Raw genomic sequence first — 18,346 nt, forward strand, 5'->3', positions numbered from 1 at the left:
AAAAAAAGAAGATAAATGATATGACTCTTACCTTTGCACAGATGTCCATACTGTTTCCTCAGCTTTGCCTCCTCAACCATGAGGGTTCTAATCTTCATAGTTGCTTCTCTTCGACAAGCTCTATTTATTTAGGAAGCCGCACACAGGCACATAGGCAGAAGAAGAGAACCGGAAGACTGTATCCATTGGAAAATTTAATATACATAAAAAGTTAGTGCACCATTTCTTACCACTTGCTGAAACCTAGGTGACTTAACATCACGCCTCACAAACAACAGTCAGTGCTTGTTGATAATGATGACAGTGGTAGTGGCAGTGGTGATGATTACGATGATTAAGACAAGAGAAACAACTGCCACTGCCTTTCCACAAACTTTGGACTTTTTATTATCTACACTAGGTCTTTCGTGATGAGTGGTAGTTATACCCAGTTTAAACTTCAGGTACACCATGACTCTGAAGAGAAAGATACATTTTTCTCAGTGTCTCTTATGCCTGTAGCCACAGGAAACTTATCAAACACTGACGTCAGCTACTTTCCCATGAGAAGTTCAGAAATTTCATAAGACCACAAATGACTTTCTCTTTCCTATTTGCTTCAGACAAGTACAGAACTCTTAATGAAGCTTAAAAATAAACATTTGACCTTCATGGATACATTCTCAATGCTTCTCCAATCAGAAATCATCTTGCCTGTAAAAATCCACCCTCATTCTTCTATTAACAATTGAAAGATCTTGGATGATGCAAATAGCATCGCAGATTACTCTTCATTAAATGATTGTCCAAGAGAAAGGGGAAAAGGCATCTGTGATTAGGCACCATTTTAAGATATCAAAGCCCATCTTTTGTACTATTATAGAACAGGATAAGATCTGGTGGGTTTTTTTTTTTATAGTATTACAAAATTGGCTCCTCTGAGAACATACATCTAAGCTATATCCTTTGCACTCCATAAAATTTTAAGAAGAACTCTGCAAAATTTCCCTGGGTAGCTTCCTAGTCTTGGGACCTGATGGTATAGAAATAAGCTAGGAATTGAGTCATTCTACTTTCTAGATGCAGAATAACAAAGAAGAAGGCAGAGAAAGGAGCTGATAATATTCATGAAGGGTCAACAGCACGCTAGGTTCAATACTAGGCACTTTATGTGTTATCTCAATCATCACTCAACAACAGACTTTTTTCTTTCATTCTTTTCTTTTTTCTGAGACTGAGTCTTGCTCTGTCTCCCAAGCTGGAGTGCAATGATGCGATCTTGGCTCACTGCAACCTCTGTCTCCCGGGTTCACACGATTCTCTTGCCTCAGCCTCCCAAGTAGATGGGATTACAGGAGCCCACCACCACACTGGCTAATTTTTTTTTTTTTTTTTGTATTTTTAGTAGAGACGGGGTTTCACTGTGTTGGCCAGACTGGTCTTAAACTCCTGACCCTGTGATCTGCCCGCCTTGGCCTCCCAAAGTGCTGGGATTATAGGTGTGAGCCAATGCACCCAGCCAATAACAGACTTTTATGAAGCATATGATATATGCCAGAGAACATGCTAAATGCTTGGTATGGAGTGATTGATAAGACCATGCCCTTACCATTGGGAAGCCCATACTCATGCAGTGCTACCACAGAGGCATTAACCAAGTACAATGGAAGAAGGAAAAAATCCTTCAAGGTAGTTATTACTATCCTCATTTTAAAATTGAAGTAGCTGATACCTGTTAGGTATCTTTTTTAAAGAGTTTCTCTTAGGTTATTAAGTGTAGAGTTCTATGTGACCCCATAGTCAGTCTTACAACTCCATGCTGTTTTAATGGGAAAGATCTATTTTCAATCCAACTGAATGATTTAAAGCTTTGTCTGCAATCCAATAAATCTGTTTGCTACAGAATGCCACAAGAATTCTGACTTTCACTGAATAATTGACTTTTTCTTTAATTATAAGAACAATTTCCTTAATTTCCCACTTTAGCCTGTTTGGTAGCTAAATTCCTAACATATTATCATATTAATACATCTCGTCCCTCTTATCTACTCATTTATACAAATATCTGTATACATTTCCATATGCATAATTCCTTAATAACACAGAAAACATATCCCATAAAAATCAAGAGAGTCTCATACAGACATAAACCTATACACTAAAATACAAGCATATTGTAAATGAATTGGTTCAAGATACATAGGCAAAATCTGAAATGGAAACATATAATTTTAAGAAATAAAGAGGCAACATTGTTCAAGGGCTTGATGTACAAAAGAGCTACAAGAAATAATGTGGGGAAGGTGGGTGGTTAAAAGTAAGGAGGAGAAACAGTGGATACTAAGCAAGGGGTTGAATGGATGGTGAAATTTCATGGCATTCTTAAGATGATAAGTAGTCCCTGTATTTGGATTGCCTTGGTATGGGCCACTTGCAAAAACATTCAATATTTCCCTTCTAAGATATGGTAAGCCAAAAAATATATATGGAAAGTTCACTAAGTCATCGGTAAATAATCCAGTGTTGACTTTTAATTTAGAAATAACTGACCAAATTGATCCCAGCCTTCCCAACTACAATTCTCCCCCTGCAGAGTACATTGATTTGTATTATCTTATTGTTTTCTCTCATTGTTTGTCTTTCTTTTTACTATTTTATTTTCCTACTGGTACAGTATATGACCAGAGATAGTGAACCTTCATGATTTTATATATTTTGAGCTCATAAATTCCCTTGAGTTGTCATCTTTCCAGACTAAAGCTTCATCTTCTTCTATTCACATGTTCTAAAAATAATCTTGTTAATGATGTATAACATATAGAGAAGTGCACAATTTATAATTGTACAGAATGATGGACTTTCACAGAATGAACACAACTGAGTAGCCAGCATCCGGATCACAAAACAGAATACTACTTGCACTCAGAAGCCCCCCAAATATTCCTTCAGAGTCATGCCTTCCCCCACCCAGCCATTACCTCATGATAACCATTATTCTGATTTCTAACATGAAATGTCAATTTTGTCTGGGCTTCGGTTTTTATATTAATGAAATCATACAGTAATTTTTTGTTGTGTTGTTTACATTATGATTCTGAGATTGATTGCCTGAGCAACACTTAGATCATTCTAATTCCTATATAGGGTTTCATTGTTTACCTCCCACGATTTATCCATTTTGCTGTTGATAGACATTGAGGTTATTTCCATTTCTTGGCTATTACTACTAGCACTGCTATGAACATTCAAGTTCATGTCTTCTGGTGAATATATGCATGGATTTTTGTTGTATATACGCCTATGAGTAAGATCTCTGGGTCACAGGGTATACAAATATTCAGCTTTAGCACGTGCTGCCAAATCTTTTTCCCAAGTGATTTTGCCAATTTATATTCCCACAGCAGTGCATGAGCATTTCAGTTGCTCACTAACATTTTGATTTATGTCTTTTAAATTTTAGCTATTCTAGTGGCATGAGGCTTTAGTCCATCATAAGTTTCAATTTGAATTTTTCTAATGATTAATGAGGTTGAGCACTTTTTCATATGCTTGTTGACTTTTTTGTCTTTTTGTTTTTGTTTTTGTTTTGAGACAAGGTCTCTCTCTGTCCCCAGGCTGGAGTGCACTGTCACGATCATGGCATACTGTGGCCTTGACCTCCCTGGCTCAAGAGATCCTCCCACCTCAGCCTCCCAGGTAGCTGAGACTATAGGCATGCACCACCACACCTGGCTAATTTATTTTTTAGTTGTTGACAATTTTAAATATCTTCTTTTATGAAATGTCTGTTGAAATCATTACTTATTTCTCTATTAGATCATCCATCTTTTTCTTTTTGATGTGTGGAAATTGTTTATATATTCCGGATACAAGTTCTTTGTCATCCATATTGCTAATATTATTTTCTTAATCTATGGCTTGCATCGTCACTCTTTTTATGGTTTTTAGTTTTAATGCAACACAAGTTTTTTATTTTTATGTCCTGTTTACAAAATCTTTGCCTATCCCAAAATCATGGAGATTTTTTTTTTTCTGAAAGCCCAAATGTGTAAGTTTTCACATTTAGATCTACAATCAATCTGAAAGAATTTGCGGGAATGATGCTAAATAGAGGTCAAGTTTTGATTTTCCTTTTTCCATATAGATATTCATTTAGGTGTGGGATGGTGTTACTTTCCTACAGATAGGGATTGTCTTACCTTCTGGTTGTTTCGATAGATTTGGGAAAGTTCTCTTCAGTGAAACGGGGCTGAGCTGACCTACAAACTCCTCTTCCATTTTGCATGACTCCTTCAACCTCTGGTTTGCTCCCTCTCCGTGGCTGAACTCTCCAAGGGAACTAAGGTTGTATCCAAGACCATTTATCACAGTGTAATCTGCATACAGTAAAATTTACTCTTTTCAGTGTACAGTTCTGCAAGTTTTGACGAGTGCATATAGTTAAATAACAATCACTATGAATAAGATATAGCACAGCTCTGTCACCCCAGAATGGTCCTTCCCTCTTGCACTTAAAGTTGTTTTCTACTCAGCTCCACAAGACTGCTAAGACTCTGCTCTGCTTCTCAGAAATGTTCTACTTAGTTTCTCTCTTGTATCCTCTTGTCCTTTGTATCTTCAGTACACCAAATTCCTTGAGGGGGAAATCACTGAATGTGAGATTACTTTTCCAGGCCTTCCTTCTCTCTAAGATGTTGGCCCCTCAAGTCTTGGTTACCACAACGGTTCTGGGATGCCTCCAGATTAATTTTGATTTTGTGGAATATTATCCAGAGTTTCTAGTTGTTCTCAATGAAAGCACTGGACTGCCACAAGGTATTCCATTTAGGCAGATACCTACATCAGTCTAGCTGCATTCCAAAAACTCATCAACAATCTCCTCCAAAACATTTAAAGAAAAATGTTGTATAGAACTCAAAAAAAGTAAAAGAAAATGTCAATGTTGGCAGCTATGGCTGCTTCATGTATCCAGTCATGGAAGGAGCTTCGGAATAAAACAAACCTGGGTTTTAATTATAACTTGGTCATTTATTAACTATGTGACAATGAATCTTACTTCCAAGTGGGGATAATAAAAAACAACTAGTTTCACAGTTTTCTTGTGAAGATTAAATGAAAGAACAGATATCAAGTACCTTGCAAATAGTAGGCATTCAATAAATTATAGATATTATTATGGAATATATTATCATTTCTCTTAGAGTTATAAAATGCACTCATCTCTTAGAAATAATAGAGAAGGAGTAGGGGTAAGTGGACTTGAAAAGTAATACTCTTCTCTGAGCACCCTGTTAGATGCTGAAAAGGGGGAACTTGGTTGAACTTGTTTTATTCAAAATGACATCAAGGTCATTCACATACACAATACTTTTTTTTTCATGAAAAGATGGTAGAAATAAATCAGCTGAATTGAAGTACTGTTGCAAATCTATCCCAAATGCTTCATGTTACAGGTGAAGGAATTGAGTGGTTAAATAACATTTTCAAAGGAAATTCACTTGTTAGTATTTATTTAAATGACCCAAATTCCCAAGATCATATATTTCTTTTCTTCTAACATACTCCTAGCTCCCATGTTTAACTATAAATGCAAAGCAGAGACAATTCATAATGTTTCATTATTACTGACTCATTCTGACTAAAACGTATCGATCTATTTTTAAATATTTTATTTTAATTTCCATCCCCACAAATTATGTGACTTCCTGCCAACTATGATGGAAATAGCTACTTGCCATTCCTTTCCCATTTTAAGGATTATGTCCTGTAGCTTTTCATTTTTCCGTCTGTTATTAAGAAATGATCTGCCTTATCCTGTAATGTATGAAAGGAGCTCGTGCAAGCCTGTAGAACACAGCTCTCTTGAAGTCTATCAAGCAAAAAAGGGAGTGGGGAACCTCCATCCCTCTGGGCACTGGATAAAAAGGTGACCATGTGCTTCTTTGGCACTTTCATCTCTGGGCAGGGACAGATCCTCACGCTTTCCAGCAAGGGCAGCCCAGTGGGGATCGTTTTTTGGTAAGACCCTCTGTCCAGCACATCTTTCAGCATTGTGTACTCTACGAACAGACATATGAGGCTGAATCTCACATGGACTAAGTAACTTAGAAGAGTTTCATGATCCCAGAGCACACAGCCATCTCATAAAAGCCTCACACCAGGCTTCTCAAGGGCTCTGCCTGGAACATGCTTCCCTCAGATCTTTACATTGGGGGCTTCTTCCTAGAAATGTGTTTTTAGTCTAGATGTCTCCTGTTCAGAGAGACTATCCCTCACCAACCAACCTCCAGGGACCCTCAGTGAACTTCTTTACATCCTGCTGTTTTTTATTTGCTCACCATCAGAAATGTGTGTTGTCTGAACTCCAGCAGAACATAAGCTCCATGGAAGCAGAACCCTTGTACATCACTGTGTGCTGTGTCCTGCAGCAGAGGACTCACTCAGTGAACAAGCAAATGTGCTCCTGTATCCACCAAATACACCCAGCACGGTGGGTCAGGCCCTGGCTTTGATAGTGGCCTCACCACTAGTGGGGTGAATTTGGGCAAATGACTTCAGCCAAGGAACTTCTCAGTGCTTATCCTAAGATAAGAATATGTATTTTACAAGGTTGTTACAGTCATCAAATGAAATAATGTGTGCAATGTGTTTAGCACAAGACCTATCACTGAAAAATACTTAACAAACAATAGTTATTATTATTATTTCCATAATGAAAGCAAATCATATTATGAAAAAGTCACTGAGGAATTGTTTTATAAAAATGATAATGTTGAAATCAGAGACCCTAATTCAACCATGTACGATAAAATTTTAAATTAATGAAAATCTGGGTCTTCTTATTAGTTATTTACAATTGCTGATTTTTGTAAAGGATCCCCAATTTAACCTTTGCAATGATTCTCTGTTGAAATAAGTTATCATAACATCCTCCCCTCTTTCCCCACCACCAGCCTCTTAGTATCCATTTGGAAAATGCCATCTTTTTTTTGTTCGTTTGTTTGTTTTTTGTTTTTTTGTTTTGTTTTGTTTTGTTTTTGAGATGGAGTCTCACTCTGTCGCCCAGGCTGGAGTGCAATGGCGCAACCTCAGCTCACTGCAAGCTCCGCCTCCTGGGTTCACGCCATTATCCTGCCTCAGCCTCCCGAGTAGCTGGGACTACAGGCACGTGCCACCACGCCCAGCTACTTTTTTGGATTTTTAGTAGAGATGGGGTTTCACCATTCACAGGATGGTCTCAATCTCCTGACCTTGTGATTCACCCGCCTCAGCCTCCCAAAGTGCTGGGATTATAGGCGTGAGCCACCATGCCCAGCCTGCCATCTTTCTGAGAATACTTGCAATAGAGATTTTAAATTAGGATATTAACTGTCTCCTGTAAATATGTGCTAGCAATGTTTTTCTAGAAATGTTTAACTAGAAAGGTGCTAGTTACAGTTGTTCATGCTACTAAATGACTTTTGCTAGAGGTTTCCTGAGGGTTCTAAGAAAATCACTATACTTAGAGGACTAGAAATCTGATCAAGAGGGAAGAAATTACTTCTTTCTTTTTATTACACCTTGGTTCTCCCATAGTAAATGTTTTCATATAAAACTCATTTCTCCCCATGCCTGAGGAGATGGTTAAATCAAAGGAGCAATAACTAGGCCCTGGCTGTTTGCCACTGGCTGCAATGGGGACTCGGGGAGGAAGACAGGCTCATTTGCCTAACAGGGCCCAGCTCCCTTCCCGTCTTCCTTCATCTTGGGCCTTTTCCTTCCTTACTACCTCCGGTCTAGACTCAGCTTTCCCTGCAGAGACCTTTGGCAACTGCTTCTGAGCCAGGGCAGCCAGCATCTGTGTGTCGGGCACTGCTTTAAGCTATGGCTTAAAGGGCTCAAGTGAGGAATGGTTCACTCGGGCATCTATTTGAAGTTGCAAGGTAACTGATGGGAGAGAAAGATCTTAAAACAGGGAGTGAGATGCTTTAGTAACTCTGGCCCTTAGACCCTAAATGTGAAAATAGAAAGGAAAGAGATTATCTGAAAGCAAACTCTACTGTTAGTGATTCTGCCATTCATTTTATGTTTTCTCTTGAAAGCCTTTCTGTCTTTGTCTCACTAACAAGATAGTTCATGGACATACACAGACACTATAGACCAAAAAGTTTTCCACTTATAACATTTTCTTCCTTCACTTTGCCTTTATTCATTCTCAAATTTTAAAATAAAAATACTGAGGGGACTGAGAGCAGCAAAAAAGAAACTTGGCAATTAAATACTGTCCCCGGGTTTGTCTTAACTATACCTCTTTCTCCAGAATAATTTATTCCGAATAATTCTGAGATGGACTCTGCAATAATTGTATTTTCCTTAAAATGCACATGCACAATAGCTATTTCTACCCCTGCCTTATTTCTTCCTTTAGATTCTAACGACAGTACTTGAGGAAGAAATGATATTTGAAAATATATAGTCTGTATTAACTAAAATTCATTCAACTTAATTATGTTTCCATCCTCCTTTTATTCCAGGTATCATTGGAACATTTCAAGATCATCAAATCAAATTCCACAGGGACTGGTGATCAACCAGAAGGCTCAGACATCTGATTGCTGACCTGTGAGTAAAGTTTATGTTTTATTAATACTTTGGGCTCTGCTCTTTGGAATTACCCAGTCTCTGTGCCTGGTATTCTAAATTCTTACATCTCAAGATGCACTGTGAGAGACCAGTTTTTCTGCTATCGCCCTCCTACTTTACTTACGAGTTAATTAATCAGTTAGAATCCATCAAGTTTTGAAGGATCTATCAAGTCTTGTATCCTGTTTTGTAATCTGAATTTTTTTTTTGCTTTATTGTTACATGTTTCCTGCAATGTAATTAATATCTTTCACAATACAGTCCTGATAAATCATGAAGTCCTCACTTCTTGTGAAAATGCTAGTGACTTGAATCAATAAAGACAACATGAGTCAGCCTTCCAAGATGAATAAGCTCACCTTTGTGCAAACACTGGTGATCTCAGGAGCACTAAGTACCCCTCACTTTCAACAAATCTCTGTCACCTGGGAAGAAAACTTCTACCAGAACAAGGACCACCTAGGGAGGTGAAAGAGGGGATTTCCACTTTAGAGGATGGAGAAACCAAAGGACACTTCACTCATTCACAATTTTGCTGAGCTTGGGGCTCCAGTAGGTAGGAAAGTTCTTCAGGAGTTCAGCACACCACTCAGGCAATTGTTGTTTCAAGATTCTATCTGTTGCCCCCTTGCAAGTTTTCTCAGGCTGCCATAGTGAAAATCCACAGACTGGGTAGCTTAAACAACCGAGATTTCTTTTCTCACTATTCTGGAGGCTGGAAGTCTGAGATCAAGGTGTTGGCATGGTGGATTTCTCGAGGCCCTCCTTGCAGATGGCCACCTTCTCCCTATGTCTTCACATGGTCATCCCTCCAGGCACATACCTGTCTGGTGTCTTTCTCTCTGTGCCCAAATTTCCTCCAACACCACTCATATTGGATTAGGCCCACCCTAAAGACCTCATTTTAACTTAATCGCTCTTTGAAGAACTTATCTCCAAATGCGGTTACATTCTGAGGTCCTGAAAGTTAGGATTTCAACGTATGAATTTGGGGGAAATACTATTCAGTCCATAATGCTGCTGCCATCATTTTCTCTCTCTAATATGCTGATTTTTTTGTTTATTGCACATGGGCTTCCCTCCGATTCTCCCCTTCTGAACTCCCTTAGTGACTACATTACTCTCAGAACATTTGCAGTTCCTACAATGTATTATAGTCATTTGTGTACAGCTCTCATTTCCTTATGACAGTCTATAAATTCTGAAATCAGAGAGTGTGCCTTTTACATCTCTCATAGCACTAGAGGAGGTTTTGTATACAGTAGATACTTTGTAATATTTGTTAAATGAATGACTGAATGAATGAATGAATGAATGGAAAGAGGATTAGATGCAGCCTCTGAACCTACAATTTATTTGCTTTAAGACTGTCTCCAAAGGATAAGTATTAATGATGCTTTCTCCTCACTTCCTGCCCCCCAAGACAGGTAGAAATAAGTTAAGCCTGAGGAAAAAGATTGAAAGAAAAGTGTGATTGACTAATGGCAGGAGAGTTACCTTTCTCCCAAAGAGGTAGGAAACAATAAAAAGCACGAGCATGCCCCAGTTAAGGTGGCCTTTCCATGAGAATACTGTCTGGGGATCCAAGAGGGACTTACTGAGTTTAAAGCCTGTGGGACATGCAAGGGCATGTGTCTAGAAAACAATGCATATGCAGGTCTGAAGGTCAGGTGAGAACCAGAGATGTTCACAGTCACTGCCTACAGGCAGGAAGCAGCAGTGTGTCAATGGATGAGGCCACCAAGGAAGACTGTAGAGGGAGAGGAGCAGTGACTTAAAGATTCCATCAGAAATTGTATATGGAAACTTTTCCTGGTAGATAATAGGAGAAGGGCCTGTCCAAGAGGAAGAATACTACACAATACTTCTAAAGAAGCTGTGTGAGAACATGTAGATGCGCTACTGTGTGTGTCTATTTTTTCTCCCCTTGCATTTTTGGACCTATTTTGTTCCTTCTCTGTCCTGTTTTTTGGGGGTTATGCCCCAAACCATTCCTGTGAGCCTAGCCCTACCCACCTTTGCTCCCTTCTTGCTAACTCCACCTATGGTCATTGTCCGACTCCCCTGCTGCCTGCTCAGGGAATCCTAGACAAACTTCCTTTGGGCCCATTTTCTTCATCAGCCAATCAGAGCCGATCAGAATGGACAGAAGGGGAGGCCAGGATGAGAATCCTTAATGACCAAAGAGAGACAGGGGCAGGTCGTTTTCAGGGTCAGGTGGCTGCAGTGCAGTGGTCACAGAGCATCATCTTGTTTAGTCAGTAAAGGCCCCAGATAGGGGTGGAGGACTGTGCCTCTTTTTCCCTGAACTTCCTCCTTTGTCCATTGTCCCCTGCTGATTGTCCCACTCCACCTGTTCCCCAGAATAAGCTTTGGCAGTATTTTAGGGTTTCCCTGCCAGACCAGAGAGTGGAGGGGCCAGGCCATGACCCCTGACAGTCATTACCAGCCTCCCCTCTCTAGGCCTCACCATCAAATGTCATTTCTCATGGAGTCATATTTACCCCTGGGCTGAATTTCCCTAATTTGCTCTGCTAGCATGATGCAAATGAAAGGGGTAAAGGTATTTATTCATCTCCCTTTTATTTTCCAAAGTGTTATTTCTTTTCCTTTAAGTTCTCTCCTTGCTTTTACTTTATTTTTCTTCTCTCTCCCTTAGTTCTCCTTCCTCAGTAGAAACCCTTGATCTTCAGGGTGATTTTCTGATTATTAGCAGAAGAGGCTATCAGAGATCTGGAAGCCACCTCCTGCGTTTCTTTATTCCCCTACCTCACCCAATTGTTTTAAATGTATATTGAGACACCAGCTATCTCCAAGAACCCACTTTCACACTTCCCTCTTTGTGTTCTTGGAGTAGCCAGGAAAAAGATGCCCGTTTTCTTGAAGGTACCCAAAATGTCAGTGACACCTGGTCAGTGATTTTATGCTATGTATATCAAATGAGAAATGTGGAGAGCAAGAGGAAACCCTTTGCAATCCATGAATGGTCTAGTTGGGGTTTTCCAATGAATGATGGCCGGTGGCCAACATAGGTGCCTCCCGACTGTGTTTCATTCATTTCAATCAGCTCACAGGTTTGGAGAGAAGGATCATTTTCCTATGAGCACGTAAAAGAAGTGCTTTGAGTTGTAAGCACTTCGAAGACTTTGCCCTTGTTTTCGAATGGGAGATTTTATAACCACTGTGGGTCAATATTTTTGGAGTCAGTTGAAGTTCCAGATGGAGTGGAAAGAGAAGTTTGGGTTTTTATTTTCTTCTTCTTCTTTTCTTGAGTTTTGCATAATGAGCCTCCCTGGAAACCCTGACAAAGTCCTTAGTCTCCTTTGGTTCAGGTGGCCCCAAGCTTTTTATAGTAGGATCTGAAGGGATATTTCTTAAACTAAGATTCCTTCCTGTGGATTTTCGGTAGTAGCGCTGTAGAACTAGGCTCATATGGGAGAAGGTCTGGAATCCACTCCCTTCCCTGGGAGTCTCCTCTCAAGGAGACTGCTCTCAGGGTCCTTGTCATGAGATATGACAAGAAAAATCCACAACGAGCCTGGGCACAGTGCAGATTTGGTTAAGGATTGAGGGGACACAAGGTCACAGACCCCATAGGACTCCCAGCATTCTGGGAACCTTCATAGTAAAGAGGGTAGAGGACATTCCAACATTACCACGTGCAGCTTTAGTAACCTTGCCAAATAAACGTGTTTCCCCAGCCAGGGAGTTGCACCTGGTCTTGAGAGGCACCTCCACAAAAACACACCTTCCTGCCTGGCATGACCATTGACAGAGAAAGACTGTGCTGAGAAGGCGGACAGAGCAGGGAGAAAAACACACAACGGTGCCAGGAGCCCTTGTCTAGAACTCCTTTCCAGGCTTTTGTTCCCATAAGCGCGCATGAGTACACAAGTAAAGAGAAAAGAATGATTGTGCTATTTAGCTCTGAACCAAAAACTATCAAGCCTTTCCTAAGGTTCCAACTCTAATAGGATTTGTACAGTTACAGGACACAGACTCAACTGCTTCTGAACTCTGCTGCAGGATGCCTAACAAAATTAAGTTGTGAACATCTCATGCCACTCTGTGCAACAATACTCTAATAGGACTTAAGCAGAACAAATAGTCTAGGGGGAAAAAAAAACCCTAAGACAATTTCCTTCCTACTATTCTCTGTATCCCAGGCTCAATCTAGTGCCAAATTAAATCTAGATTTTTTTTTTTTAATAGACGTTTCCTAGAGGAAAAGGCAGAGCTGCATTCCCTGAAACATATTTTAGCTCAAACTTATAACCTTGATTTTTTCTTTCCTCCTCCCTTTTGCTAATTCAAAACAAAATGTCCATCACCCACTCTAACACCAGCCTCTGAGAGCTAGAGACAAATGGAGTCTGAATATTCACGCCAATGTGGTACAAATGAGCTGTGATTTTAGGATACTGGCTGTTTTACTGACAGGGGAAAAGGGCAGCTGACTAGTTTAATATACTTGGCTGAAAACACTTTGCTAAAGAGCAGTAAAGAAGGCCAACGTTAATATTGAATCCTGTTCTTGAATGAGCAAATATGATATATCATGGAATGGGGCGTCCTGAGTTTGGGAGAAAGCATTTTATCATATCCACAGGATGCAGACGGCAATGAATGCAAACATATTGCGTTCATGTTGGGCCCTAAGGAAGAAGCGCTTTTAGGAGCATTTTCTCCAAGTTCCTCAAATAATTCCTCCCATAAGTATATGATACCATGATGTTGAATCTGATTTCACACAGAATTACAAAATTGTAAATATGAAGACATTTGTTATTATGAGAGACTCCGGGGATCTATGTAACTGTCTCCCATTACTGGCTCATGGTTTATAAATTTAAAAATGCAATTATAAGTTGGGGTTGATGAGGGAAGCCTGTGACCACCATTAGCACCTTCCTTAAACATGCATTAATTCATTCCTTCTACAGATATCACTGAATTGGAACTTCTCCATCTCACGTGCCATATTAGGTCTGTGTTACATTTGCAATTCTAGTATTCCTTACCATAAAATGGACTTTTTTAAAATTAAATGCAGTGGAAAATTTTGTGAATGCGATGACGCGTTCAGTGACATAAATTGTGATTTCTGATACTGTATTTATTTTTCATTGGCCTCGTCTTGGCAAAGGGTCCTAATATTGTAAATTTCTCTGCCCTCTCATCTACCTATCATACTTTATTATGCGGTTTATAGGCAAAACACAGGCATGCACTGCCTGTATCTGTAAATCTACTTTTCTGCAAATCACTTGAAGGGTAATGCATAATTGCCCCTTCCTTATTTGTTTCCTAGATTATAACTTTTGTATAGAATGTTGTTAAAAGCAGACTACAAAGTAGTTTCAAGTATGCTCCTTCCTCTATATCCATAGGGGATTGGTTTCAGGACTGCCAGGATACCAAAATATACTGATGCTCAATTCCCTGATATACAAAGGCATAGTATTTGCATATAATCTATGCAGATTCTCGTGTATACTTCGAATCATCTCTACTTCTAACACCTTCAGTAACCTTGCCAAATAAACGTGTTTCCCCAGCCAGGGAATTGCACCTGGTCTTGAGAGGCACCTCCACAAAAACACACCTTCCTGCCTGGCATGACCATTGACAGAGAAAGACTGTGCTGAGAAGGCGGACAGAGCAGGGAGAAAAACACACAACGGTGCCAGGAGCCCTTGTGTAAATCACTATTATACTGTATTTCCTATTTTTTTTTATTATTGTATGGTTTTTTCAATTACATTTTTTTAAAAAAATATGTTTCTATCCCTGGTTGATTGAATCTATGGATGCAGAACCCATGGATATGGAGAGCTGATAGTAATTGAACTCAAAAGCAAAATAAAGGTGCTGTGATATTTTTATGAAATGCTCATGAGAATCAAAGATCAGAGACCAGAACCCAATTTACCCCAAAGTCAGTAGAGCTTAAGCCATAGGGCCTCTCACAGGGAGAGGTCCCTGCCTCAACACCCCCGTGCCTAACTTTTTACATTTACTATTGTATTCTGGTTTTACAAGAAGGCCTCTCAAATAATCTTCAGGTCCCACAAAACCTGGACCTGCCCTGAAACTGACACAGATAAACTGAGATGATTTAGCATCATGTCTAAAGCTAATTAAGTGAGCAAAGCAAAGAAATCGTCAAAGTGTGAAACGTGATCATTTATTTTTTTAAGGCTTTAAGACAAATTCAGCTTATTTTCTAAAGTGAACCCCACTTAAGTGAAATAATAAATCAGTTTGCCAAAGCACAAGTGAATATAAACAGAAGATTCATTTTTACTTCATTAATAAACATCAAATATGAACGGAACCTAACATCAAGCAGGCCAAGGCCTCCTGCTGACAGGAAACAGCTCCTAGTAAGAGCATTAGCAGAAGAACATAAATCCTTCCAGGCAATCACGTGATCATTTCATCATTGAAGTCCTTGCCACAGTCTACTTTGTATCATCCATTTACAGGTCTTGTGAGATGTAACAGAGTGCTGTAATTAAAAGCATACAATCTGGGGCTGGGTTGCCTGGATGTAGATCCCAGCTCTACCACTTACTAGCTATGTGCCCTTGGGCCAATGACTCACCTTCTCTGAGCCTCTGTCTTTTCATCTGTAAAATGGAAATAATAAGGATTGCCACAAGGATTTAAACTGATATTATCACAGTTCTTAGAACTGTGCTTGGTACATAGTAAGTGCTACATAACTGTTGTCTAAATAAATCAACTTATCCATCTAGACTGAAAGCTGTATGGGATTGCTTGTGGGTTCACTCTTGCAACTCCTCACAGTGCCTAACATGGCACACGGTCGGTCATCAGTGAAAGACTGTAGAAAGCAGGGTCACAAACCAGCAACCCAAGGCCCAGGCTGCCCTGCAAATGTGCTTCCCTTGTCCAGCATTGATGTGGTTTGGCTTTGTGTCCCCACTCAAATCTCACCTTGAATTGTGATAATCCCCATGTGTTGTGGGAGGGACCAAGTGGGAAGTAATTGAATCTTGGGAGTGGGTTTTTCCCTGTGCTGTTCTCATGATAGTGAATAAGTCTCACAAAATCTGATGGTTTTATAAAGCGGATTTCCCCCATACACACTCGCTCTTGCCTGCTGCCATGTAAGACGTCCCTTTGCTCCTCATTTACCTTCCGCCATGATTGTGAGGCCTCCCCAGCCATGTGGAACTGTGAGTCCATTAAACCTCTTTCCTTTATAAATTACCCAGTCTCAGATATGTCTTTATTAGCAGTGTGAGAATAGACTAATACAAGCATTTTTTAAAAAAATTTTGAGTCTGAATGCTCATAGGGATGCAGGCATGCATATGTTCTCCATTTTCCTATAAGCTACACTCCCCAAATAGTTACCTCTTTGGTCCTTTAAACTATTTGAGTTTGTCATGCCTGATGTAAATGAATGATCACATAACACATGAACACTGCTACAGTTAGTGGCAGTTTTATGGCTCATTGAAGTAGAGAGATGGGCCCATAAGGAATGGAAATATGAGTCACTTCCACTCCTTGATACCCTACCTGCAAACAGTGTTCCAGTTAACCTACTTATCCCTGTATCTAAACTAAAGGTCTCAGAAGGGAAATAGAAAATCAAGAATCTGAGCAAGTACTTGCTAAGAAACAGAAATGAGTACAACCTAATGTCAGAGCTGGCCAGCCAAGACTTAATCAGTCATGACAAGCTAGGTTATACTGGTGTCAAAAACAGCTAAAATCTCAGCAACTTCAGAACGAACACATGTTTGTCACTCATGCTTTGTCACTAACCCTGGATAGGCAAGGGTTTCTAGTCCACATCACTGTCATCCACGCTCAGCAACCCCTACAGACTATGACTGTCTGGAAATCTTACCAACCATGGTGGAGAGAAAAGAGCTCTTTGGAGGGTCTCCTACTGGCAAGGCTATCCTAGAAGTGACATGATACTTCTGCTCAAAACTCACTGACCAGAATTAGCCACTTGGCCCCAGATGACCACAAGAGCAAGCACAATTCTATAATGTGCCCAGAAGAAGTAAAACAAGAATGTGGGGCAAACAGCACAGGGGATCATAGCTGTGACATTGTTTGGAACTTGGAGTCTCAGGCCAGGATTCTTAAGCTTTTCAAGGAGTTCAACTCGGCAAATATTTCCATTGATACATAACTGCAGAGCAAAGTACTCAGCACTGTGAGAGGGTGTCAGAGGAGATGTAGGCCCTGACACCAAGCAGCTTCAGACTTGGTAAAGAGAAAGCGATGGTATAAAACATTTGAATAACAAGGCCATGTAGTATCGATCACCAAGAACAAAGCCAATAATTGCTGTAGAAGCTGAAAGGGAGGGTGGTTCTGGGATGAAGATAGGACTTGAGCTGGACTCTAGAAAAATATATGGGATTTGCAGGAGTGGAGGGCACTCCAGGTTATGGGCAGCAGGAAGCCAGGGACAAAGGCCCACAGGAGAAATGAGGGTGAAATCATTGCAGGACTCAGGAGTTTGACTTGGCTGTGAGTTGTGTTTGCATGGGAGGCTAGGGTGGGGAAAGGAATCATGTGATGGAAAGAGTGGAATCATTTCACAGAGAGTTTCTGGGGTCTTCAGAGAAACAAGATGGTGGTATGTGGGAGGAAGATCATTTCTCCTGAATAACTCCATTCAAAACCAAGGAATTTGCACCTCCCAATCACTAGCCCTTCCCAGCCACATTTATTCCCAAAACAAGAGTCTCAAATACCCAACAGCTTCCCAGACCTTCTAGGCAGTCACTGAATGGAGACAGTAGTAAACCCTGGGCTGCTCCTGCCTCCAGTTTAAAGCACCTTTGATCACTTCTCCTGCTGACAAAGAATATTCAAGTTCAAGTGAAATAGGCTCTTGTTGCTGGGGTCAGTGCAGCCTTTTCGCTATGTAACATCTGTTTTTAAAATTCGGCTGAGAGCTGAGACCTTGACTTAAATCTGTTTAACTTAAAAAGCAGCAAGAGAACATCTTGTTTTCATGAATGTCCAGGGGCTGTGTGTCAACAAATAAAAGGTCTGTTTGTGGTATTCAAAGTGGAAAAGCTGGTTGTGAGATGTTCTGCCACTGGGATAAATTTATTATGGACTGTTTGTTTCTTGGAATCAAGCACCAGCATTTGAAAAACACGGTGGACCAGCTTTGTTTAAATCAGCATATTTCTGCTTGATGATGGGTTAGAACCATGTTTTTATTGTCGGAAGTTCACGGAGCTGGATGGGTCTAGAAAGATGCTCCCTTTTGTGCCTCCCACCTTAGCCGCATGAAGCTAATGTCTTAATGTGGATTCCCCGGGTCTACATGAATTCTGGCAACAGCTTCTGATGGATCATTATTTTTATGTAACTTATGTAGGACCTGAAGTGGGAAAGAAGTGAGTGAGACTAGTTCACCATCCCTCAAATCTGACTAGTTGCTTTTCTCCTCACCCACCAATTCAGGAGAGAGAAGTGGAAAGGAATTATATTTATCTGCAGGTAGGGGAGAGAATGTCTGGCACGTACCCGATGTCAATTTAATTTATTGAATGAATACAAACTCCAGTCTGATAAATTTATGTTCCCTGTATGAATTCATGTCTGTATATATATTAATGTCATTCCTTTTGGAAAAAGTGATTACCGCCCAGATCTTTTTTTTTTTTTTGAGACGGAGTCTCGCTCTGTCGCCCAGGCTGGAGTGCAGTGGCCTGATCTCAGCTCACTGCAA

At 40.1% G+C, this 18,346-nt stretch overlaps 1 protein-coding gene across 3 annotated transcripts in view; it reads left to right on the top strand.

Moving 5' to 3' along the window:
- The window catches only part of CALD1 (caldesmon 1), a 197,256-nt gene that overhangs the window by 57,234 nt on the left and 121,676 nt on the right, over window positions 1-18,346 (top strand). For all 3 annotated transcript variants that reach the window (XM_011941228.1, XM_011941229.1, XM_011941232.1), the window contains exon 2: window positions 8,493-8,580. The gene's annotated coding sequence lies outside the window, so the exon portion shown is untranslated. The remainder of the gene's footprint in view (window positions 1-8,492; window positions 8,581-18,346) is intronic.

Source organism: Colobus angolensis, unplaced genomic scaffold (genome assembly GCF_000951035.1).
Source record: "Colobus angolensis palliatus isolate OR3802 unplaced genomic scaffold, Cang.pa_1.0 Scaffold2, whole genome shotgun sequence".
NCBI lineage: Eukaryota > Metazoa > Chordata > Mammalia > Primates > Cercopithecidae > Colobus > Colobus angolensis.